The sequence below is a fragment of the Lissotriton vulgaris genome, chromosome 3_1 (genome assembly GCF_964263255.1).
Source record: "Lissotriton vulgaris chromosome 3_1, aLisVul1.2, whole genome shotgun sequence".
NCBI classification, from domain to species: Eukaryota; Metazoa; Chordata; class Amphibia; order Caudata; family Salamandridae; genus Lissotriton; species Lissotriton vulgaris.
Window position 1 is genome coordinate 1069720346 of NC_141689.1, and position 27302 is coordinate 1069747647.

Consider the following 27302-nt stretch of genomic DNA (forward strand, 5'->3'; position numbering starts at 1 on the left):
AGGGCACTGAGGCACCGGCCCTTCGGCCCATGCCCGAATGCCCGCCTTGCCAATCCGCCCCTGCTTCCGGAGCTTTACTATGTTGAAGCAGCAGAATTCCTGCATGTGGCTGCTAACAGGCTTTTTTAAACTGCGGTCGAAGCGCATTAAAATAAGGAAGGGAACTGTGATGCGGTGTGCAATGGGGCGGGGCAAGTAAATGTGAGGGCGGGGACAAGGCATGGCTAAAAAAACGAAACATTCTGTAACTTTTTTCGGTCTGTCATCTTCAGGTGTGTACAATAACACACAGAGTAAATGTAAAATAAATGCAAGTTAAGTTAATCAATGGGGTATGCACTAGCGTACTTTATGAAGCCTCTATTAGAGGTCTGTGTCTGTAACCAGAGAGTCACAGGACTGAAGTCTGGTTGGAGCAGTGGAGAATAGTTAGGGGCTTAACACAGCCCCCTGCGCACCGGCGGCACGGGTGCCTGCGTTATGCCCCGTTAAAAAGCACACACTTCACAGCTCATCTGATAACTCCTTCCCAAGACCACTCAAATATAATGAATGTGTGTCAAGTGATTCCATGAGTTAAAGCCAATACCAGTATCCGAGTTCCCTTTACATTAGCCGTTGCACAAAGTCACATTTCTTTCAGGTAAGCAAGAAGTCTTGTTTAGTTGTTCGCCTGCCTTCAGTTTCACAGTACAGAAGACTCATTGTCTTACACTGCAGCTGAAGCATTTCAGATCTTGGAATTAACCATCCCAGGACGGTTGACTTTTCACAGAATGTAGGGTAACGGTTTTGCTTAAATTAAAAAGTATGGGCACTTCGTTCCCCTCCGATCCCGCTCACTCCGACCATTGTTTCGAAATGTTTTTTCTTCCAGGTCTCTTGCAGGTACATGTTCCAGTTTTGAGTATAGACATTGTTTGGCTCAAATGAGTGAATTATGTCCTATGCATTTGGCTTTCAACAGCACATTAGTGTGTCCTGATGTACACTAAGAACATCTTCTCTTGAACACGGCACAAACATATGCGGACCACTCTGTAAAGCGCAGCGGTGTTGGTGATGACAGCATCAGCAATAGCCATAAAGCGCAAACCTTGATAGCCACTCCTCCCAGAAGCAGTAACCTGCAAAAGAAAAACACAAAACAAAACAGAAGACATCGGTAAAGAGGTTTTCCTAGCAAGAGCAGGCACATTTTGGATTGCACTAGGGTATATCTTCTTTAAAAACATGCAACTGTGTAGGTATTTGGGGGTACATGCATCATTGTAGGCAATTGCGATTTCATAATTGTGATTATTAAGAATTGGCAAGTGCCTATGCATGTAGGTTTTTGCTAAAATAGTAGCGATTCCTACATATTCATTAATTGCGAATTGCAAATTGCAATTCGCAATTAAGGAATATCTTCCATTCATTCCTATGGGTCAAGAGCCCCATAGGAATGAATGGGAATTGCATGCGCAATTTGCGAGTACCAAATAGGTACTCGCAAATTGCGCATGCAATTGCATGGGGGCAAGGGGGCCAAAAGGCCACCTTGCTGCGCCCCTGAAATTTGCATGTGATCACTAGTTGCGCATACACATGCCCCAAGGGCATGTGTGTGTGCAACATGGCATTTTGAAAAATGCACTTTTGTGCAAAAATACACTTTTGTGCATTTTTCAAAGTTTTCGGAAATTACCATCAACTTTAAATTTATGCTAATTTGCGATCCCAAATTGCGAAATCACAATTTTAAAGTGCATATTGCATTGCATTTAGGGAATCCAATTTGCGATTCCTTGAATGCATGCGCAATTTAGGTAATTGCAAAATTCAGCTGTGAAGGCAACCCACCGAGCTCATTGGGGCATATTTACAGGGGTTTATCGTCACAGGAACGTCACTTATTGTGCCTTCCAGTGGAGATAAACTCTTCACCTTATTTACAAGGCGCCGTTAAGCCACTTAACGCCACCTTGTAAATAAGGCCCCCTTTCACGCTACATTTAGCGTGAAAGGGTCGGGCAATGGGTGTTGCAGTGGGTGTTCTGCTGCAACACTGAATGATTTTGATGCTGCCCCCTATTTACAAGGGTGGCATAAATATGGGGCAGCACCAAAATTAGGCCAAAAATAACCTGGTCTTGACATGGCAAAATGAGGAGAAAAAATTAATTTCTCCTAGTTTTTGCTGCTTCTAGGTGTCCCTTCCTGCACATAAACAATCATTAAAATAATAACAATTGCAACTTCTAAGTGTGCTGCACAGTGCAGCACACATAGGAGTTACAAATCACAATTAGTGATTGTTTATGTGCAGGAAGGGACACCCTAGGCAGCTGAATTTAGCACCAGCTCTAGAGAAAATGCAGGGGTGCGCCGTATCATTGTAAATACGGCACATCCCTGCATTTTCAGAATGGCGGAGTGCGGCATTAGCAATTTTAGCTTGACGCTGCGCTCCACCTTTCTATTGTAAATGAGCCTCATTGCTTTTTCAAAAACAGACTCCCAAAGTCGGCGTTTGTTTTGGGCCATTGGAGTAAGTTTTCCAATAGCAGAGTCAGTAGGGGAACGCGCGTCAGAAAACCAACAGTCCATCCGACTCAGACATGAGTCTCAGTGGACTGAGGTTATGGTGGGCAAGATAGGAAGTACATGGATCAAGGATTGTTTATTGTTCATAGAGATAGTCGGAAATGACACTAATAGAACGCACGTTATGTTTACGATGCAGTGCGTGACATGAAAAGCCAGTGATTGAAACGGCCCTAACAGGGTCTTTGGAAAGCACGAGGGAGGACGAACAGCCTGCTGAATTACAGAACAGGTATGCCGATCTCCATAACTGCTACAAGACATTTTCATGTAAATACTTGCTGTTCTAAGCGTGTTTGGGCCCCGTTACCTTAATCGGTCCTTTACTTTGATAGGTTACAGACTGAATGATAGTTATTCGCCAAATGAAAAGCTACCCTGTACATGACTTAGGACACACACAAGAGGTATGGGGCACTCTGCGAATAATACGCGTAGCGCATTCATTTTTGCAGTGAAGTGATAAAACATTGTGTATGAATCTCTCTTTTTAAACAGGATCACTAACATAGTGACCACGACTTCTTCCTTCCATCCCAGCGGCACCGGACGGGGCACTTGGAGGTATGTAAACTCAAGATATGAGTGTTTGAAAGCTACGAAACGTTGTGTTGTGGCCTGCACTCTTACATGGTTTGCTCTTCATTTTCTAGAAATAAAGTTGAAATACAGAGACCCAATAAATAGTGTGTCTCCAGTGACATATATGAAAATATCCCCCGCCTGATCAAAACATACAGGTACAATTTGATGATTCTACAAACAATGAATGGTAGACATGAGGCGTACAGGTTGTCAATAAAACATTATTGTTTTCTTGCATCCTATACAGAAAAATAACAAAGCCCTGATGAGGGTTTGAGAATTGGTTACTCGAACCTGAAACGCGTCGGCATATCTACGAGAGCTAACTATTTCATCAAGTGCCACAGAAAAATAGACATACACTGTGTTGCTCTAGTCATTTGACGTTGCTTTGTTTTTTGGAATAAGAAATTGATTTGGAAACAGTCATAAAATGAATGAAGTTTTAACGTTTAATGTTTACTGTCATTTGGATGTACTTTTGCTTTGTGTGCATTTTTTTGTAAAGTTTGCCTTGTTTGTAATGTAATGGTTATATATGTGTATCTTCTTTTGCCAAAAAAGAATAATTTCCTCAAAAAAGTGTTACTTAAAACATAAGTGATAGGTATAAAAGTACCTGACCAGATTTAATGATTTTTTTCATTTGGTCTATGGAATAATTGTATTATAAACAAAGAGTGTGTGGGCACTTGTGTTTTTTTTGTTCAAGTTATGAGGTGTGGCACAATTAGGGGCAAAGCAATAAGAATGAAGCGCCAGAAGGCTCACAGCCATCAGCTGATGGTGATTGTGCAAAAATACATACACCACTCTGCTTTGGTCAAAGGGTGAGGAAGGACTTATGCCCTTAGAAATCTTGCTCACATCTTGTTGGCTCATCAATGGCTCCAAGCAAAAAAGAATGTCAGAAAGGAGCATCAATGGCTCACCAATAATAATGATGAACATCAGTAGAAGTCTCAGGAAGTAATGAGTATCAACAGGCCCATTTCAGTAGAAATGCTCCATTGCCATCACCATTATTGAACAAAAAATTGCAATGAGCAGTGATGAGTCTCAATGATCCCAAAGAGTAACTAACATGAAAGGCCCTCCGAAAAAAAGTATCTCTCAATGTTCGCAATCACTGTGTGCGATTAAAAAATGAGTAAGCACCACTAGAAGCACTGAACTGTGGCAGGCCAGGAACCATAATTGTCATTCTCGACCTGCAGCATTTCCCTAGATGGTCGATGGATCAATTTCACCATGGTTGTTTTACTTTAAAATCACACCAAGTATTTGCGGAGACTGCGAAAGATAAACACGTTTATGTGTTTTGCTGTTTATTTGCTACTCCTCATTTAGCTGCTACTAGTGTATCATTCTTTTGTTTTGCTGCTGCTCATCTCTGAATGCCATCCCACCTTTTTGCTGCATATTTTCTATGTGATGTATGTGAATTAATGGAAAAACAAAAACTTTAAAATCACACTGGAGGAAACCAAATCATGGACAACAACATTTTAAAGAAATATAAATACATCATAAAATTAAAAGAAACATTTTAAAGCAAAGATCATTTTAAGGAAAATCCAAAATTAGGTCAAACTTGGGATGAATTCAGTGGCATTCAATGGTTTTTGGGTTCAGGGCTGGGTGACATTTAGGGCTGGTAAGGGGTTTTTAGGTTTCGCAGATGAGTGGAGTTTAGGGATGGTAAGGTTTTTTCAGGTTCAGTGATGGCTAGAGTTTAGGGGTGGTGAAGGGTGTTTAGGGTTCAGGACTGGGGGAATTAGGTGAGGTGAAGGATATCAGAGTCAGGGGTGGGTGAATTGTATGGATACTTATGCTGCATTCCATGATTGGATCACGAAAGGACTAGATGCCCTTATCCCTCTCAAATGGTCAAAGGGACGCTGTTCCCCTTCCAACCCATGGTATAACGACTCCTTAAAATCCATGCGGAAGGAATGCAAGAAAGCTGAGAGAGTCTGGAGAAAAGAATACAATAAAAAGGATAAAATTGTATACTTGTCTAAACAAAAAAACTACCACAAAGCTATCCGATCCGCACGTGCCACCTTCTACGCGGACGAAATTAACTCCAGCGCCAATCCCGCTAAAGTCGTTTTAAACTATTGGAAGAATTACAGAGCAGTAGATCTTCCTCCTCCAGTATCACCTCTGCTCAACATTGTGAAGATCTTGCTACGTTTTTTGTTGAGAAGGTGCAAAAAATCTATAAATCATTTCCAAAGACCGCCTCTGCTCCACTCAACCCCCTTAACTCCATCAGCAGCGGCACCATGTTGATGTCCATACCCGAAATCTCACAGGAGGATCTTGCGAAAATTTGTATAAAAATCAAATCTGGTTCCCCTGCAGACCCGATGAGACCAGCGCAATTCGTCGAATCACTAGATTTCTTCCTGCCTTCCTTGGCGTCCATACTTAATCTCTCCTTCTCCTCGGCCACTGTCCCGACCACGTGGAAGCAGGCTTGGGTTTCCCCTATTATCAAAAAGCCGACTCTTGACCCCTCCAAGTTAGAGAATTTTAGACCAATTTCATTGCTCCCATGGACATCTAAACTTGCAGAGGCCCACGCTAACATCATCCTATCCCAGCACATGGATCATAATAACATCCTAGACCCATCCCAAAATGGTTTCCGGCCGGGACACAGCACCGAATCCGCCCTCTTGGCCACGTCGGAGCATCTACGAACGATACTGGACGCCGGTCAAAGTGCTGCGCTGATTCTGTTAGACCTCAGCGCAGCCTTTGACACGGTCTCTCATACCATCCTTCTAGATCGTTTGGCCAATGTAGGAATCGCAGGTCTTGCCCTGGAGTGGTTTCGCTCCTTCTTGAAAGACAGATCATTCAGGGTGTCTGCCCCTCCTTTTCTCTCCCAGCCACACCCCATTGGACAGGGTGTCCCTCAGGGCTCTGCTCTTAGCCCATCTCTTTTTAACCTATATGTACAACCACTCGCTGCAGTAGCTAAAGCATGGGACCTCTCCTTAGTGTCTTACGCAGATGACACGCAGCTTGCCATCACTCTTACTGAAGGCCCTTCCACCACGGCCTCAAGGTTTAGAGATGGTTTAGCTGCCGTAGCCCAGTGGATGGCGGACAACTGCCTGCAGCTCAACGCAGGAAAGACGGAGGTGCTGCTCCTCGGTAAGAACACCAATTACTGGAACGAGCACTGGTGGCCTTCGTCACTTGGCACTATCCCACCTCCTAAATCCCTGGTTAAAAACCTTGGTGTGTGGATGGACTCCGCACTCAGCTTCCAGACCCACACAAAAAAAGTGGCAGCTACATGTGTGGGCCTGTTAAGGAATCTCCATCCTATACTTGGATTCTTCGATCCCAAAACTCGCCAGCTGATTATCCAAGCTACAATCCTCTCCCGCTTGGACTACGCTAACGTACTGCTACTGGGCGCAAACAAAGCGGAAACTGCACGACTGCAACGCGTGCAGAACACTGCGGCTAGAGCCTTAGTGGGTCTCCCCCGCAGATGCTCAGCCAGAGCCACTATTCGGAAACTGCATTGGCTACCCATTGAATCACGTATCCAGTTTAAAACACTCATTATGATTTTCAAGATACTTAAAACTGGTCGCCCAGAATTACTTCGCCCACTTTTAACACCTTATGTGCCACAACGTAACCTTCGCTCTTTAGGGCAACATCTTCTGACTGTCCCTCGGACGAGACTTGCCCGCACTGGTGGACGCTCCTTTAAAGTGCTGGGAGCCAAGCTCTGGAACACCCTCCCTCTGCACATCCGCTCTCTGGATAACTTGACTGCCTTTCACAAAGCCGTCAAAACACATTTGTTCCCCTTTCCTTAAACCCCCTAGCTCCTTCCTTTTCTTCTCCCTCAGGTGCTGACTTGGGTCTCTTAGCGCCAGGACGCCTCTTTGCTGGGGCAGCTGTCGCGCTCTACCAAAAGCTAACATAACATAGAAGGTTTTCTGAGGTTCAGGAATGGGTGGAGCATAGGGTGGTGGGGGTTTGTAAGGGTTCAATGATGGGTGGAGTTCAAATGTAGAAAATAGTTTTTGGGGTTCAGGGATGGATGTTTTTTAGGGGCAGTGAGTTTTTTTTTAGGGTTTATGGATGTTTGGAGTTTAGGGGTGGTGAGTGGTTTTAAGGGTTCATTGATGGGGTTTAGGTATAACATGGGGTTTCTAGAGTTCAGAACTGGGTGGAGTTTATGGATAGAGATGAGCTTTAGGTTCCAGGATGGGTGGAGTTTTGGGGTGGTGAGGGTTCTTTAGGAATAAGAAATGGATGGAGTTTAGGGGTGGTGAGGGATTTTTCTAGGGTTCACAAATGAGTGAAGATAAGGTGTGATGAGGGCTTTCTTAGGGTTCAAAGATGGGTGGATTTTAGGGATATGGAGGGGTTTTTAGGGTTTACAGAAGGGCACAGTTTAGGGATGGTAAGGCATTTAAGGGTCAGTGATGTTTAGAGTTTAGGGGTGGTGAAGGGTGTTTAGGGTTTAGGAATGGGTGGAGTTTAGTATGATGAGGGGTTATTAGAGGTCAAGGGTGGGTGGAGTGTATGTTTTCTGGAGTTCGAGGATGAGTGGGGTTTAGAGTGGTAAAGGGTTTAAGGACGAGAGGAGTTTACATGTGGAAAGGATTTTTGGGGGTTTAGTGATGGGTGGTTTTTAGGGGCAGTGAGTTTTTTTAGGGTTCTGGGATGTTTAGAGTTTAGGGTGGTGAGGGGTTTTGAGGGTTCTGGGATGTATGGAATTAGGTGTAGAAAGGGATTTTAGTGCTCAGAAATGGGTGGAGTTTAGGGTTAGCAATGGGGTTTGGGGGTCAGGATGGGTGGAGTTTAGGGGCCAGAAATGGGTGCAATATTAGTGGAGCAAGAGGTTTTTAGGGTTCAGGGAGGGGTGGTGTTTAGCTGTAGGGTTATTGGGGCTATGAGTGAGTGGAGGTTGTGGGTAGGGAATGGGTGGAGTTCAGATATGGTGAGGGGTCTTTAAGGGGCAGGGATGGATGGTGTTTTGGGGTTGTTAGGAGATCAGGGAAAAATGGTGCTTAGGGGTGGTAATAAAAGCATCCAAAGTAATTGTTTGTCAATGCAAAATATATAAATCAAATGTAATGTCCCCTGAAGTATTGAATAAATACCTCCATCTAAAAAGTTTTTGCAAGTAAGATCTACAACCAACAATTTTACACCTTAAAAAACTAGCCATGAAAGAGCCAATTTCGAAAAAAAGACACTCTTAGAATTGTTTTCTATGAAATGGTCAATGCCATTCATCTTGTAAATTTCCATTAAACATTTTAGGTGATATGGTTTCAAAGTAATATTATTCCATGAAATCGTAAGATCGTAACTATGTTGGGAGATAATGGATTATTTTATCAACATATTTAGAGCAAACGGTAACATGGTTTTCCAGTTTCTTGATGCTTAAGGGCATTGAGCCTGGACCCTTCAATCCAGATGGGTCATGAGAATGTTTGAGGCAAGCAGACACACTGAGAAAATTAGCATTCTTTCTAATGCTTCTGGAAGTTTTTTCCCCATTTATGCATATCATGTTGTGCCCTTTGCCCCTAGATGGGCACTCAACTCCCTGCTAATGCCCCTTCTTTTCTGGCCCTAGTTCTCAGTTGTCCTTCCATTGACCTTACCATTCATTTCCTATTGGGAGAAAATCCCATAGGTTGAGGTAGTTGGACCCAATCTCCATTAACACATCACATACTTCCCAACAGGGATGCACTACTAGATAATTCTTTGGGATCCCAAGGGATGGGCAGCATTGCACTACACAGGTAGGGGAACTCACTACTCCAACATACTGGAAAGGAGGTTCATGACCTACCTCCTGGACACCTTCATGGGTCTATTTTGCTTAACCGTAGGGCACCAATATGTTGAGTTTCTTTGGTACGAGGACAAAACAACATTGGTGGCTAAGGCCCCTAGCATACCTGCATTTAGCTCCTCTGGTAAATGCATTCCAGGTCAAGACAGGTCGGGTAGCTTTTGATCCTAATCAGGTGACAGAGTGTTTTGGGTTTGACAGTCCCAATTTGTGGTGGGTTAGAACTAAGTTGAATATGCTTGTTCCCTGCCTGTAAACACAGAGACAAACGAGCATTTCACACCTTCACTTTTTACCACATAGTATCTTTATGTTCTGGCCCTCCATGATACATACCCATACTAAAAAGTTGGTGATGGTGTAGTATAATGATATTGACTGATCACGCTTAGAGGCATATACATTTTTTCCTAAACCGAGGCTTGCAACCCACTGGTGAGTCGTGACCCAATTTTTGGGGGGGTCATGAAAGTGCAAGCAATAAATAAAGATGCCCCTAAGTTCTGTATTTATCTTGTCACATTTGCTGTGCTTCAAAGACAGAGTCAAATGTCAGGCTATGTATTCTGCCAAATTGTTGCTTATTTTTTTAACATGTGGATTGGTGTTTAAAAACTTCTTTTACATTTCAGTCAGAGAAAGAAAAGTCAAGTGAATTATGTAACAATCTTACTGGGGTACAAAGAGGAGGGCAATGTTTTGTAACACGCAACAAAATACAAATATCTGTAAATGAACTGTACACAAGAAAATACAAATATTTGTAAATTAACTGTACACATTCAACAATTAGGAATGTAAAAATTAAACTCATTCGTATGTTTGATGGCAACAAATATTTTATTAGGATCAAAACAAAGCAAGACACTTTACTTGTTGCTGCACAAATAATAAATGCTCACTGAACCCTATTTCCACACATTATCATTTGTGGGCAATATAGTTTTATCAGTAAAACTGTATGTCTGTGCAAATTTAGTAGCCATTTCAATAAAAATGTGCTGTCTGCAAATGCTTTAGGTACCTTAAAGCTAGGTAGGTCACAAAAGCTGTTCGTTATGAAAATTGGGCCATGGCTCTAAAAAGTTTGGAAAGCACTGACATGGTCCATAGGTAATGGCAATCATTATTTATTTATTTTATTTATTTAAAGAGCTTTGTATAGCGCGAACAAGACCCTTGGGTATCAGAGCGCTTTACATTACATGAGGTAGATTAGAGACAAGTTTTGTATAGTATAAACGATACACAGTGATATGGCGTAGGTAAGTATACATCCATAAATAGTAAAATCAAAATAAACAGTTACCACAGTATATACAGCGACATGAGGTAGATTTGGGATATAATTATCTATACGGTGAAACTGGGACTTCCTGATTGCAAAAAGTTTTTAAGTGTCTTTTCCTGTTCATTCTATCTTCTTCAATTCAGGGTCAAGGATTTGTTTAGTACCGATCGAGGCTATCCCCATACAGCTGTAAGACTATAAGTAACATGTTAACACAGTATATACAGTGATATGAGGTAGAATTTGAGATACACCTCAGTGCAAAAGATTTTAGTTGACTTTTCCTGTATATTCCATATTACCGCCCGCAAGTATCCCCAAAACAGCTGGTGAATTTCTTTTCACTTCCCTTGTGTATATGCTTGGTCAACACTATGACATGGTGGTAATGTTGGACTGTCTTGTCTATGGAAGGAACTTGCTCATTAGAAATATCTTAGTTTCCCTCTTAAAGGTTGCAGTGTTTGGTATTTTTCTAATGTTTGGCGGAAGTGAGTTCCAGATTCTGGGGGCTGCTCCTGAGAAAGCTCTATCATAAGTTTTCTTCTTCTGGAAAATGGTTGGCCTCAGTACCAGCTCCTTGGCACTCCTAGCTGGTCTATTTCCTCCAGATACTTCAATTTTCTGGGCAATGTATCTTGGTGTATTGTAGTGAAGCTCTTTGTGGGTGATACATACAATTTTTAGCTGAATTCTGGCTTCGTAAGGTAGCCAGGTAATTGCTTTCAGGTGTGGAGACATATGGTGGAACTTCCTCGATCCGGTGATAATTCTTGCAGCTGCATTGAGGCATGCTTTTAGTGGTGATGTGGTAATTTTTGGTAGACTTGCTAAAGTAGTGCATCTTTATTCAATCGTCGAGATAACCAGTGATTGGACTGCTAGTTTGAGATCCGCCTTGGAGATGAATGGTTTCACTTTTCTAATGTAGTTCAAATGAAACCGGGCACTTTTTGCCATTGATTTGATGTGGGCTTTCATGTCTAGGTTCTCATCGAGTGTGATTCCTAGTGATTTTGCCGAGTCAACTAGGGTAGGGGTGCAGTTAAGCGCCGTGATCATTTTGGACCATTCCTTCACCTCTGTGTGGTTCTTTGGTGGTGAGATTAGTAGGAATTCTGTTTTTTGAGCGTTTAGCTTCAGATGATTGTTAGTTAACCATTGTAATGACATTTTTAAGGCCTCATTCATTAACCTGATGTCTTCCAGAGACGCGATCTGGATGTATATCTGCATGTCATCCGTGTACATGTGAAAGGATATTTTGGAATTTCATAGAATTTCTGTAAGAGGTTCGACATACAGGTTAAACAGTGATGGAGATAATGTAGATCCTTGAGGGACACCAATTGAGTTAGGGCATGAAGGTGAAAGTGATTGGTTGACCAAGAATCTTTGCGTTCTATTCTGGAGGAAGGATTCAAACCATTTCAGCACATTACCCGATATTCCCATCCTGTCATGGAGCCTGTTCAGTAATTTTTCATGATTTGCTGTGTCAAATGCAGATGACAGGTCTAGGAGGATGAGTAGATAAGTTTGATTGTGGTCTAGGGCCTGTAGAGCATCATTGACAATATGTAGGATCGCCGTTTCTGTGCTGTGTCCTGTTCTGAATCCCGACTGGCAGTCGTCCAGTAGTGAGAAATTGGCTATGTGTTGGCTCAGTTGTTTTTGTACACATTTCTCTATTTGTTTGGCAAGTACAGGAATGTTGGCCACTAGGCGAAAGTTATTCGGATCTGCTGGGTCCGCTGTAGGTTTTTTGATGATGGGGATGACTTGACCTGTTTTTAGGCATTCTGGAAGTATCCCTCGGGAAAGAGAGGCTTTTATAATTTTCTTCCATATAGGAATCACGATATGGCTGATTTCTTTCAGGCATTTCGATGGGAGTGGGTCATTATAGTGGTTATTAGGTTTGATATCTAATAGCGTTTTGGCAATGGTATTCTGGTCCAATAACTTGAAGGTATCCCAATGTGCCTTGTTTTTTGCCCTATCATCATTAATTTTAGAGTTGGTATTGCTAGTTGAGGGTGTTTGGTTGTCAAGGTTATTCCCTGCTCTCCTGAGTTCACTTTTCAACGTATTGTCTTTGTCGGTGAAGAATGTTGAGAATTCTTCACAACTTAATTGCGTTTTTGTGATTTCTTGGGCCGATTTGGCCAACTTATTGGATTATTGTTTTAATATCTCGAATAGTTTCCGTGGTCTGTTTTTGGCGTTATTCAGTTCTGATCTAATAAATTCCTTTTTGGAGTTGAGGATATTTTTGTTGTATTCTTTTCTGACTTTTCTGAGGGATTTCAGTTTGGGGGATGATATTGTTGTCTCCATTTTCTTTCCGCCAGTCTCAATTTCCGCCTTTCCTCATTCAGTGTCCCATTAAACCATGGATTTTTAACCTTCTCTGTAACTATTTTCAGTTTTAGCTGCATGGTGGTGTTAACTATATTTGTTATTGATGAAGTGTAGTGGTTTGTTAGATCATTCATGTTCCACAAGTTGTTAGGTGGATTTAGGTCCTTATCACAGCTTTCTAATACAAGTTCAATGTTAGAGTCTTTAGTGTCCCCATCCACTTTTTGAGCTTGTTAGGTTGTGTGTTCTTGTTCTTTTTCGACGTGGGTATCAGGAAGGTTATGGCATGGTGATCCGATCATTCGCACAGCTCTATTGAGATGATTGAAGTGTTATCGTTTTTTGAAATTATCCAGTCCAACGTAGCTCCTTTCGAGTGAGTTGACAGTATGCATGCTTGGGAGAGGTTTACCTCCGCTAAAAAGTCTTTAAAAGCGTTGACCTGTTTGTCATTGCTGTTGTTCCAGTGTAGATTAAAATCCCCTAGGAATATGTTATTAGCGTCGGTGTTAGAGTTAGCCGTGATGATCTCCATTAGTTGGTCTATCAAAGATATATTGTTTCCTGGTGGGTGATAAAGTGCATGCAGGTTGCATCTTTGGTTGTTAGCTGATCTTAAATTGAGACCTAGGTATTCGCAGGATTTGAGTGGTTCTTTTTGTATTTGGCCTACTTCTATATCTGAACGGTGGATGCAGGCTACACCACCCCCTGTCTTTTTTAGTCTATCCAGTCTCACAATGTTATACTGAGGGGGCACTAGTAGATCCATGAATGGGGATGATGATTCCGATAGTCATGTTTCCGAGAGGATTGTCATGTCAATTTCCTGGCTAATGATGAGGTCAGCTATATCTGATGCATGTTTAGCTGCAGGCCTACAGTTGAGCAGTAGGCATTTCAGCGGTTTCCCAGCACTATTTTGGTTCAGATTTTGCGGCTCGGTGATTAGCTGGACTTGTTGTAAGTTGTTAAGGTTGGGTTTCCTCTCATTCTGTCTGGATGTTCTATTAGCATCGATCTGGACTGTTCTGATTTCCTCCCCTCTACAGCGGTCCGCTGTCTCATACTCCTGGAGTAAGGATAGGGTTTCTTCTTCCGTTAAGTATTTACGTTTCCTATCAGGTCGATTATGCCTATTTGATAATGGCATCGCCGTCTCATTACTCTTTCTTTGAGAGTTATATACTAGTTCTCTGATGTGCTTGACTTTGGTGTGGGTGCTTTCTGTAGTTTCACGTAACTTTTCCATCACTTGCAAAGTGCTTAGTATGTCCTGCGACATGTTATCCATTTTTGTTTGAAGCTCTTTGATTTCTCACAGAGTCTGGGGTGATGTATTGAGTGTGTTCCCCTGGTTATTTCGGGATTCACATTTTGCGTTCCCGTTTTTTTGCTCTGTTCTCTTCATCGGGATCCTTTTCTTTTTGACATTAGTTCGGTTGTCTGCTCCACCTTTATTTGCAGTGTGGGATGCGCTATCCAAGCTTAGTGCTCTTAATACCATGTTTGGGTGATATACATTTCGTACACTTCTAGATGTCCTTTGAGCTGGAGTAGAGTGGGGTATGGATGGGGTGGTATCTTCCATATCTGGTATTTCCCGTTTTTCAGGGAGTAGCCTACTCGTCGGAGATGCTCCATGATTGAGGAGAGGTGTTGATTCTTCCCTCTGATGACTCTCTATGTCGTTTATCGCATATCATGTAGATATTTCTGTTCTATCTGTATCATTCCTAAGCGACGTGCCTCCTATTCCAATTGTGTCTGTTAATTGCGTAGACTGTTGTGGTTCCTGAGGTTCTCTAGTTCATATGCTGTCTGTGGTGGTAGTGTCACCGGAGTCTAGAGTGACTTCTTGTGGACTCAGGTGTTGTTGAAATCTTGAGTTCTCTGCATAACTTTTTAAGGTTGAAAATATGTTGTCGAATTTTTCGAATTCGATGTTGGTCACTTGTATCAGCACTATTTCGTTCTTGTAAATAGTTATGCATAGGTCTGGTCTGCACCTTGGTGATGAATTGGTCATAATTTTTGTGCCATGTGGGATATTGGTTATAGCATTTATGTTGAGCATATTAGTAATGACCTGCTTCTAATGATCCAAGCACAAAGTACCCATTTCTGGTGTATATTCGTGAAGGAGGGAGTGTGTTTTCCCCCCTTCTTAAGATATCACTCAATCACCTTGGGCTCACATATTGGCAGAAGGGCCCCAAAGTGCTGCAGCCATTATTTTTGTACACAGGGGTCCGTGAACGGTTTGCACAACTTACAATCTTGGCCGTGTCGGAAAATCCCAGCTGTTCCATGGGCAAATCATATCTGTCCAGGTTCCCAGACCTCCATTGTACGTTCAATGCCCTCCACAGACAAGCAAAACAATTCAATATGATTTCAAGTTCAAATGTCAAAATAATCGTACAGACATAATTACCTTTTCTGAATCATTTGCTGATTTTCTATTTTTCTTGTAACTCAAACACACTACATCCACAGAAAACTCTGTTAAAGGCTCATTTAATTATGTTTACTTAAAAAAGTGATACAAGTTGCTGTTAAGAAAGACTAAAATTCACCAAAAATGTTTAGTTGACTGGATATTATGGTTATAATTTAAAACTTAAATCAATGACAATGCAGGAGGCATGATGAGCATGTGGTCACTGGGTATGTTTGGGCTTTAGCTATGCCGAGTGCACAGTGGGTGCATGGCCTACAATTTTCCCAGGCCCTCCATTTAATTTCTGAGTTCCCAGTCTCCTTTGTACGCAGGGGCTCCCCTTTGACCAGACTTTGCTTTCAGCATTCCTACTGCTAGAGGACAACAGGTATGGACTTCAGCCAAGTCCAATGTCTGTGGGAGCAGGAAATGGCCGTTAGTCTAACCCGGTAACAAGGGGAGTTCGGCCCAATGGACCAGGTTCTGGCTGGGCCGTTTATAAATGTGTAACAGGGAAGTGGGCCAGGACCTGTGTTATTTTGACATTTCTGAGTTAACACTAGACCAAACAATTTTTTTCATTTGATCTGGTACTTTATTTGTACCTTTTTCTTCAACTTTTTTGAAACTTTTTTTCAGTGGTGATCTCTGCCAACTCCACGTACCTTCACGACTTACAACATCTGGCCTTTGGCACAGCAGGTTCGAGTTGTTCGCACTCTCTTTGGCAGCAGATCTGACTATGCATAACCTACAGTTGTGCAAAGCAGGTTTAGGTGGTGATATGGCTTCTCACCAGGCCTACTCTAGCCTACACATGATTGTATGACGGGAGCTCTCATTGCTGAGTGGAGCCAATGTCTATGCACTCAATCCACAACTTCTCCCTTTAGATTCAGCCTGAACTTTTTCCTTTGAATGTAGATTCTGATGTATACAAGCTTCACTTGGCTGTAGTTGCAGGTTGTACACCTGCACTCACTACTTGTACCTGGATCGCTTTTCTGACATGGCATAGTGTGTGGGTATGTCCTGCTCTCACTCCTCTTGGTTGCAGAGCCTGCTGCATAATGTAGGCCATTGCCAGCATTTGTGTAATTAACCCAATCACATACCCACATGCATGTAATCATTTTTTAAGTGATTGTTGGCTCTCTGTTATTTTGTGATGTATTAAACTCTTTTTCAGTGAATTTAGAAACTGATTTGGAGTTTTCAAATGTAGCTTCTTTTTACATACAGAAATAGATGCCAGAACCAGGTATTGGTGGGATTCCCCCTCCTTTTCAGGATTGGTAAGGAGAACAGATTGTAGCAGTTCACATGTTTGCCTTTTGGACTTTAATCTGCACCATGGCGCGTATCAAAACATTTGAGACCTGTTATGCCTTATTTTAAGCAAAGAGGTGTCTAATTGATTGTTCTGCTGAAAGATATTCTGCGGATTCAACGGGATTGGAGTTTGCTGTTAGATTAATTGAAAATGCAGATGTCTCATTTAGAATATATTTCGAACAGGAAGATATTGGTATTACATCCTGTGGAGAAGATAGAGTTTCTAGGTTTTGTCAACGTTTGAGGTCCATTTGGAAAACAAATTGGCATGTAAAGAAAGAGTTAAGAAAGCTGTTGAGCAAAGAAGAGTTCCAGTTAGAAGATTTTGCCTGGTTCATAAGTCTGTTGTCCTCAACAATTCAAGCTATTTTCCCAGGACCTTTGAAGGATCTATCTTTACAGATGCTAACAGCAGAGTTTCTTCTTTAAGGCTATTGGGACCATCATCATATACAATGTAATTCAGATGCAAGAGATGAGATCTTCTGGTGGATAAGGAATATGGAAACCTGAAATGGAAGGGCACTCTATGGAGACAAAATAGAGATGGTGCTTGAGTCAGATGCTATTCTACATGGTTGGGGTGCCTCACATAGCACATTGACTAGTGGAAGATGGATGGAGGAAGAACAGTCTAGATAATAATTGTCTGGAATTTTTGGTAGTATCCTTTGCAATAAGGAGTCTGGTAGAGGGTCTCCCAAATCAGTTCTTTGAAGAAAGGACAGTGTGTCTGAGGTTCGTTATGTGAAACAAAATGGGGGTACAAGGTCAAAGTCAGCAGACGTGCCCAAATAATTTTGCCATTACTGCTGAGATCATCAGTTTTGAGTAAGATTGAAACATATGTCAGGAAAAATGCATACAGAAGTAGACTGGAATTCAAGGTTCTTACAGGATTTGAGCTATTGAAGTTGGACCAAGAAGTGTTTCCAAGGTTGATGTTGAAGGCAAGAGGGGGGCCTTAGAGTTTACACCTTTTTACATCAAGACTGAAAAAGCAGCTTCAGGGGTTTTCCAGCTGGAGGCCACACCCGGAAGCAGAAGTAATCAATGCTTTTTAGGTCAAGCCTAAACTCAGCCGCAAGCACTGCTCTAGGGAAGATCTGGGGTAGTTCAGTACGGGAGAGAAGCCCCGCCCACTACCCCGCCCATATTTTTAATTTGCTTTTGTCTTTGTCCTTTGTAAAGGCTGGCTTCTGATTGGTAAAGAGGCCTGTTAGTCTCTCCTTAGTATGGCCTTGTCTTCATTTGTAACGTCCCACGGCTACTGGCCCCTTTACTTCGGCTTTTGCACGATAAGATCTTTATTCTTTATTGCGTTTGACCTACTCGAAGCACGACGGCGTGCTTTGTTTAGATTCAGCGTGCACAGCGCGCTTTCACTTTCGGACCGTCCGGGACACTCGCGACCTCTTGCTTTCCTCCCCCTAATTATTTTCAGCAGGCTTCACCTATTCACGAGAAAATATGCGAGGGTGTGCTACTTCTACCATAACATGACCAACCCTGTATTGGAAAGTGGTTTATTTTGCGGGGCTGCAGTGGAGCTCTGTTTTGAAGCACACTCTTTACCCCAGCAGGACCCTTCTGTCGCTGCTGATGTGTGAAGGAGCAGGCATAAGTCGCCCCACTCCACTGCCTCCTCCTGCCCCCCCCTCTACCCCAGGCACATACCCAGCATACTGAGCGCTGGGGTTTCACACCTATATGGCTGACAGCGGTATGGAGGAGTATGAGAAAGATGCAAGCTGCGTCCCCGTGTTGCACCCTAAGGTGAATGAGCCTGTGGCCTCTCGCCGTGTAATCCCTACCCTTGCCCAGAGACAGCACCCCCCCCCCGCTGTCAAGAGGGGCCCTGTTCTACCACACATCACGTGTGCTTGGGTTGGGAGCTGCCGCAAGCTGCGAGGCTCTTGTGGGGGTGGAGGAGTCCTATGTGTGTGCATCCATTGCCGGGTGGAGGGCATGATGTCAGAGCACCCATACAGAAACCAGCCATTCCTTCACCTGGGGAGGAGCCGAAGACAAGGCCAGATGACAGTTCTGTGTATGAGAATTAAAAAAATATCACTACGTCCAGCGCTTAATGCTGCAGCATGGATCCCGCTTTCATATTATGAACATGGATGCCACGCTTTAATAAAGCACAGCGCCCTTGTTGATAATATGAAAGCGTGCGCCGTGCTGCAGCATAAAGTTTATATTTCAGCACAGCACCGGCTTGCATATTATCAACACAGGCGACACTCTTTAATAAAGTGTGGCATGCTTGTTGATAATATGAAAGCAGGCGCCATGCTGTAGCTTAACATTTCATAACTTTATACTTCAGCACGATGCCCGCTTTCATATTATCAACACAGGCGCCATGTTTTAATAAAACATGGCACGCTTGTTGATTATAAGAAAGCAGGTGCTGTGCTAGGGCATACAGCTGGAAACCATTGCATTCACAGAATCCATTTCTCTTGTCTTGCCTCCAGGACTTGCATTGATCTTGCTTTTTGTAAAAAACAACAAAAATGCTATTAATAAAGAACCTTCTGGCAGCAGGCAGATCTCGGCAACAGCCCCTGAACCCTGTGAGCGATGCTCCTTTTTTTGGGGGGCTTATGAAGGTAATTTTGTTGTGGAAAGGCAACACGCATTCGAAGTTGTCGACCTGTAGCAGCTGGTGGCCCCAATTACCATGTGGATCTTTTCTATTTCCTCTGGGTCTCTATTTTTTTTTGCTTCCCTGGCTTCCACTGGTCACTCCAGTTATGCCCTGCCCCTTCTAAATCCTGAGCGAGCATGCCTATCAGCTTGGTGCTGTTACCTTGAGCTCTTCCATATTACCAACCCTGTAGCACTCCTACAACATAGCATCTGATCAAGGATTACCTGTGAGCCGCATCCCTCATTTCTTTTAAATTATGTCTACAATTATATGTACAACCTGGTCATGTTATTGCCATCTCCCTTCAGTCATCAAAGAATATATTACTTCGGTAAGTATTCCTCCAAATCAAATATTGGGCAGTTAACCCTTATCTGGACATAGGCTGACCGCATTTGACGCCACAGTCAACGAGGCATAAAGGGATACAACTCTTTATATGTGCATTAACAAATTAATTTGCAGTTTTAATCAAGACAGAATATACAGCGTGTAATTATGTATTTCTGTTTCCCTTTGTTTCTCGCTGTCGTGAGTTTTCTACGCTGCCGAAAGCTTTCATTGAAATACTCTGTGCCCCGGTTGCAATTCTTCTTTTATGTTTGTGGCATGTCACAGTTGTCATTTTTAAAATCTGCTTATCATGTCATACTGTTACAATAATGAGCTTTTCTTGCAGATATCATCCTGTTGATAATCAATAAATCAATGTGACAATTGTAGCATATTACCAAGCAATAGCGATAATTATCGCTATTGCTTGGTTAAAGACAAACATTTACCGCTGAGCTGCGGCGATTTTCACCGCAAATAAACCTTGGTATTACCAAGGTTTATCGCAAATGTGATAAAAATCGCCGCAATGCATGAATATCGCTGAAAAGTCAGCGATATTCATGCATTACCAAGCTAATGCTCTTAGCCATGTTATCCACCTCCCATTGGATAACATGGCTAAGAACTGCTCCTGGGCAGGTGTTAGCTTTTGGAGATATTCGCGCTTAGCGCGAATATCTCCAAAAGTTGGTAATAGGAGATAGCGATGTTAGCGCCTGTTTTCAGACGCTAACATCTTGGCACGCCCACTTTGCATGTCATTAGTGATAAATATCACTGACATGCAAAGTGGAGCCCTAGATGGTCGCTATCTCCTACTAGCTGTCGCTAACTGGTGTTAGCGACAGCTAGGTAATAGAGAGATAATTTTATCTCCGCTTTCTTGGCTTTTAAAGCCAAAAAAGCGGAGATAAACCCCCTTGATAATATGCCCCCAAGTTCCTGGAGGATAACAAGTTAATGGACTTTGCACAGTAAGGCTTCAGAAGTCAACATGGGACAAAGCTGGCTCTGATAAATGTGTTGGAGGAAATTAAAGAGGTTCTGGATAAAGGCAGGAAGACAGCACTGATCCCATTGGACCTTTCGGCGCCTTCGATAAGGTTGACCGCAATCAGCTTATTAGTCGACTTTTTTCCATGGGAGTTAGGGGCAAGGCACTGGCCCTTCTAACATCCTTTCTCACTGGCAAAGAACAGAGGGTAGAGCTCGATGGGCATAACTCATCTTGGTTCACCTTGCCCTGCGGAGTGCCACAGGGATCCTCTCTGAGTCCAACACTTTTTAATCTATACGTCAATGACACATAAATTGTGGCATTCTTCGCTGGAGACCATATGGACACTGCTCAAAGATATCAAGATTGCTTGCGCAAAGTTGGGCAGTGGATGGCCCTAAAGCACCTCAAACTGAACGCAGGAAAAAACGAGATGCTCCTTTTTGGAAAAGATACCTCTTTCTGGGGTCCAAAATGGTGGCCAAGGGAAATGGGCGAAATTCCACTCCGACCAAAAAGTGAAAAACCTCAGAGTCTTTTTTGAGTCCAAACTATCCTTCGAGGGGCAAATTAACGCCATCACCATCTCATGCTTCTTTTTGATTAAAACTATCAGAAAGATCCTTCCCTTCATTCCACTAGAGCTCCAGAAAACAGTGGTGACAGCACTCATACTGTCCAGACTGGGTTATTGCAACAGACTATTCCTGAACATACGTACTCATCTCCTAAATAAAATGCAAGTCCTAACAAAGGCAGCAGCCCGTCTGCTTCTCGATATCCCCAAACATCAATCGGTATAACATGCTCCACCTTCCTTGCAATGGCTTCCAGTAAAAAAAGGATCGAATTCAAGGCCCTCTGCACTGCCTTCAAGGAACTCCATGGACCAGGACCAGCTTTCCTGACAAACAAATTTCAGTGGTATCTCCCTGGCAGGGAGCTGTTTAATATTTTAAAGTAATGTCATTAGTTGTTTTTTTGGTCCCCAACACAAACATATATTTTAGCTTCAGATGTATGTAAAAATGTAATTAATTATATATTAATTAAATTATTTTGGTATAAATTATTTTCAATACATTAAAAAACTCTTAACTCAACCCTGATGCTTACTCAAAGTCTAACATTTGTTTCGTTATTTTATTTTGATAATTAGTTTAATTCTATTATTATTATTTCGTGATTGAAAATATGTAACACGTATGCAAGTACTGATCCTAACTTTTTTTTAAGTTTGAGTTTATTGAAAAACAAACAGAACAGAAAGAAGAAACTGTTAAAATGATAAAACCATACATGTTGTACGATAAAAAATATAAACTGATAAAAGTAGCACAGAATATATAAGAAGAGAACTAAGAACTGATCCTAACTCTGAAATTAATAAATATTTAATAAATAATTCCTTTTATTTTGCATTACATTTATTAAAATCAAGCGAATAATTGGCCTTTAAAACATATAACCCCAGTTCAATCGATAACTTCTACTGTGTTAAAATATATTTGCACAACATATTTTTATGGCATCAGTGCTTATTTTATACACATATTGTTAATGTCTTACTTACGCGCGGAAAGATGACAAACGATAAGATGATGAAGAAGGAAATAGTACCCCACTAGGAAATGGTTTGGAGGGTTAAAGTCTGGCACAGGTCCTCTGTAGCAGCGGTTGGGGCTAGTAATACAAGCCCTCTTCTTGGCACCTCCCTTGTCGGCTGTCGAATCCACAAAAACAGAAGAACAGCAGTCAGCATAAAAACAAGACTATTTAAACTATATGCTCTGGTATTCTTTTTAAAGCATCACAATAATGTAAAGTCCACCAGAAGAAGCCGTCTATTACTATGAACAACGTTTCACCACATCTATGACGTCACTAGGACTAGGAAAGTGGGGCATCATGGTTACTTTAACAGTTATTTGCGCCATGTCATTAAAAGGGTCCACAATGTTCACTCTGATTTTGAAACACCAGTTGTGTCTGAATAACCAGAATTAAATACATGGACTAAAGCCACTGCAGTACTACTGTTTTACTTGTGTGCAATTCACAAAGTGTTGACAGTTGTTGGAAACGTCTCCCAAATAATCATCCGAAAATGAGTGTCTTATACATGTTTTAATAAGTTACACTATTATAAGACCATGGAACGCAAACAAATAATCATACACACTCTGGAAACAGCAAAAACATAACATCACAAACGACAAGTGCGTTCTGCATCAAAAATGTGGTCAGCGTTCTTCTTCTGGGACCACACTCAAGACCCACACACATGCCAATCAGATCCAAGGACTCATATGCAAGAGCAGTCATGCACTTTTTGCCCACTCCAACAATGAACACTGGCATATATTCTCTTGAAACATATAGGAACTCATTCCATGCCTAACAAACACAAAAGTATGGCACGGGATGAAATATCTGACACTGGTGTCCACAACTCAGGAGTGTTTATTTAAAATAAGCATGTCCTGAATACCTATGATATATGTGTTCTACGCATGCGTGCATATCTTACACAACTGAACTTCATTGAAACTGTTTGGTCAGGTGTACTCGAGGCATAACAGTGGGGTGTCTGCCATGATGTAGCTTTTACAAACCCACTATTAATGCGAGAAGCAAGGTGGAGCTGTGGTTATATGATGTGAGGGGATAAGTAGTGGTGTTTTAATGTTGGGATAAACTCTAAGGGGTTTATTTACAAACCCCTTGCGCCGCCCGTGCGTCACTTTCAATATGGGGAAAAGACGGACCGGCGGCGCAAGGGGCATGTAAATAAGCATTCTAAATGTCTAAACACTCAATAAGTAGTGTGTAGAAAAGAAGAACAATGTGTTATAAAGGATAGTATAGAAAGAATATACCCATCAGCCCACCCATTGGCGGAATCTCGTCATCTGGGTCTTATTGTAGAGACTGGTACCAACCGGATACCCCACTAGATATATAATAAGGGGTTCTGGTCTGAGGTCCACCAGCAAGAGAAAAGTTGGAGATGCTGTAGGGTAAAGAGTTGCAGTGCTCAAAAATGTGTGCGAGAGTGAAAAAAGTGATGATTAAAATTGCCTGTTGTGATGCCAAAAGGGAAATTTTATTGGGGGGGGGGGTCATCACAACGGCAAGGTTAAAAACAGAGTGGTGATAGTATAACAGGAAATATTACTATCAGTGAAGATGGCTATGTGGTCAACATGTTTCAGCCTTCCCCCCGGCTCAGACGAGAGCCTGAGGCAACGACGGATAGTGCGTGGCCTCCTTTAACCTGAGCGAGTGCCAGGCGAGGTGAGGTGTCCTCCATACAATTTATGGGAGAGATTTATCTCACAACCATGACCTTACACCACCTTTAAGTATACCACTCACAGTAGGTTTTGATCTTTGCATGGTGTGAATATAATTTATTATCATTTTTTCACTGTTGCAGTAGTGGTATACATATAGGTCCTGAAGAAAGCCGTTAAGGTTGAAACATGTTGACCACATAGCCATCTTCACTGATGGGCAGGGTGGGGTTGGTAAACTCCGGGTCATGGCTGACCGGATTAATGTAAATAAATAAATAAATACAACTAATTTCATTGTGTGCGTTGCATCGCCATTTGGCGTTTCAGCGCACGCAATGAAACTTGTTTTATTTATTTATTTATGTACTTACCTCCGGTCCGCCGTGAGCCGGAGTTTACTACCCCCCCAACCTGCCCCTCCAATGCCCCACCGCCTGCAGCACTTCCTCGAGGAGCCGCTACTGTTAGAAGCCCAGAGCACGCCATTATTTTCAATGGAGCTCCCCAACATTCCATAGTTCTAATTTTCCTTTACAGAGTCGTAAGGAACAAGATATAGAAAGCACAAAGTTGGGTGCTGAAAAAAATACGTTTATGGAGACAAGCAATGTAAGTACATTTCTACAAACTTCAGAGAACAATATCAGAGCCAGGGACACCAAGGATAATGAACAGCCGGAGTGGAAGACACACTGCCAGGCCTGGTTCCCTGGGCGCAGGACCAGTCAGGAGTTACTGGGCTCCAACTGGGTCAAGCTGAGTTGTTTATCACTGGTGCCCTGAGGCTTCACTACCATTGGATCCCATCTCATTGACCATTCAATCTACTTTGACACTTGACTGCATGAAGTTAGCAAGGCAGAGTAGTCTAAAGCTTTCATCAGGAGGTGGTTTGAGGTCAAACACTCAAAACACAATGAAACACTTAAATACAGATGTATAAATACATCAGGCGAATAAACTACATATGATATAATCATCAAGAAACATAACACAATCTCTCCAGCACACTCCTGGCTAGAGATTAAACCCCAAGTACTATTATAATACTTACGCAGTAAGTGAGCTTAAAAGATTTATTATGGAAGCTTATGGAAAGTAATAGCCAACAGAAGGTGTCAGCAAAGCTAAAACTCGCAACTTTGGAACTCAAGAGACAATAAAAATATGCTTGACAAAGGATCAGGGATCTAAACAGCAGCGCCAAATCCCAGTCTCACAGTGCAATAGTTCAAAGCATAGGGGTTCACATTGATACACTTCACTGGGGAATAAATCCATTTGTTTGAAAAGCAAATACTTTAGTTTTGGTTACTTGTGTTGCGAATGTTAATGGGATTTCAATGGGTCTGCCACAAAATCCTTGTAAATCATCCAAAGTATCCTTAGACACTCGCCCAAAGAACAAAGTAAGCACCAAAGTTTGTTAAGCAGGAAAGCTCTCTTTTAAGGGTGGTGTTACAACATACAGGGAATTGAAGACCTATCTAGCAAGAGCAAATTCCTCAGGTGCCACTACAGGCCACACTACATCATAAGAAGGGTGAAAATGTAACATGGCCTTAGGCTATAAAGTTGGAGAGGTTCTCAACACCAACCTTGCAGGAAAAAATAGATAGTGCCCAGAAGAGGTCCAAGTTCCCCAGGGCACCTAGCAGAAATAATGGCAACCAGCTAGGTTATCTCCCATTTCAAACTCCTAAGAGGAACCTATCCCGGAATCCCAAATGGAACACTTACCAGATCCCATGAATATACCACAGGTAGAAACCTCAGACAGGCTTGCTCAAATCCCATATCAGATGTGTGAAATTTAATTCAATAGCCAACTCCCAAAAGCTAATTTAAACACTAAGATGGATGCCAGCTGGACAAGCAAGGAAGATATGAAAGCCAACTCAAACCCATCCCACACAAAAAAAAAATTTGCAAAGAGTCAAACTAGGTGAGGCAGTACATAACTTCCATATCAAAAGCAGAATGTCTTCCAATGCAGTGCATATGCAGTTGTACTACTGAAAACTGAGCCCAAGGACTTCGATATAGAAGGATATCTTGGACAGAATACCAAGAGGCAAACTATCAAAAGATAAGTGTATACAGGGAAGTATAGATCCACTATTCATAAATCCACATCTACGTACCATAAATATATACATCACTATCGTACATATATGTACCATATTAGATATAGAAAATCTATACTTACCTTTCAATGTTTTGGATTTTATGTTTTGTTCTCGATATTTACATTTGTCAATATTCTGGATTTGATATTCAGGGAGCACTCCATGCACATGCCTAAAGCATAAAAGTGTGCCTCACTGGAAGTACCCTACGTCAATATACTTAATCATTCAGCGTCCAGGCTCTTACCAACAACCTAGATAGTTAACTGGGGGTCAGGACCAGCCACTGAAATGGCAACAGGACAGAGGAAGTGGCCATTGATGCCTGACTGACATCAGCCAAAGAAAAGGGAGCCAAGACCTGCCAGGTCACAAAGTACTAGAATGACAAAGGATTCCTCTCCCATTCTAGAGGAGAACCTTTGGACGAAGCATACAAGGGGAAAGGCAAAGATAAAGCCCTGGATAGCACATCCCCCCAGCCTCCTTCATATTCCCCCCTGAAACAAATAGGAGGCAGCAGAGCATCGTGTCTGGAGATGAAGAACATGTCTGCCCATGGAATCCCCTACTGTCTCTTGATCTCCTGAAAGACTTCCAGATGGAAAGAGAAGTCCCTTGAGAATGCAAATATCCAACTCAGAGCATCGACCTGCACAGTCTCTGAACCTAGGAAATACACAATTTGAATTGAGTGCCTGTATCAACAGAGAATGAAACTACAGAGCTTAGAGTTGAGGCTTAGTGTTGCTGCCTGGTGAATTATGACTTTGTCACATGGTTGTCTGCACGAGCCAGCAGGGCCTTCCCTGCGCTATGCAAAACAAAGGACTGCATTGCCATTCAAAGTGCCTCCCATTGGTATTTGTCGTCGGTAAATGAAGTCCAGATGTAGCCAAGTAGTAAGTTCCAAGAAGGTAGTTTCTTTGATCAAGTTACAGTTGAAGAAAGATGGTAAGTATGATGTATAGTGGATGTAACATAGCCCCACCAGGAGCAGCCTCCCTGCTGCTCAGCCCGCATCCACCAACTGGCACTCCACACATAACCAAACGTTCCGTGACATCATCTCACATTCCAGCACTCATCCTGGCTGAGCAGTGGGGAAGGAATGAATAAGGAACAAGAACGAGGACAACCAAGTCACAACATATCCAATTTTCATACGGAAACAAATGACAGAAATAATGAAATGAATGAAAGAAAGCATCCAACAAGAAGAAAAAACACAGAAGCAAAAAGCAAGGAACATATCTTGAGAAATATATAAACAGCACTTTCCGCAGATATAAAGGATGCAAAAGTCATCAAAAGCATTAACCACATCAAATAATAAACATTGCTGAAGAGATAAGGCATAAACATAAATGAGATAAATTATGACACACAAATAATCATCAAACAAATGACAT

The 27302-nt window shown here is 42.2% G+C and overlaps 1 long non-coding RNA gene across 1 annotated transcript in view; it reads right to left on the reverse strand.

Annotated features, from left to right (window-relative positions):
• Positions 1 to 328: 328 nt before the first annotated feature.
• The window catches only part of LOC147727412 (uncharacterized), a 55525-nt gene continuing 28551 nt past the window's right edge, over positions 329 to 27302 (reverse strand). Inside the window, exons 2-3 of the long non-coding RNA XR_015309474.1 lie at positions 22036 to 22185; positions 329 to 1127 (exon numbers count right to left, since the gene is read on the reverse strand). This is a non-coding gene — a long non-coding RNA (uncharacterized LOC147727412). The remainder of the gene's footprint in view (positions 1128 to 22035; positions 22186 to 27302) is intronic.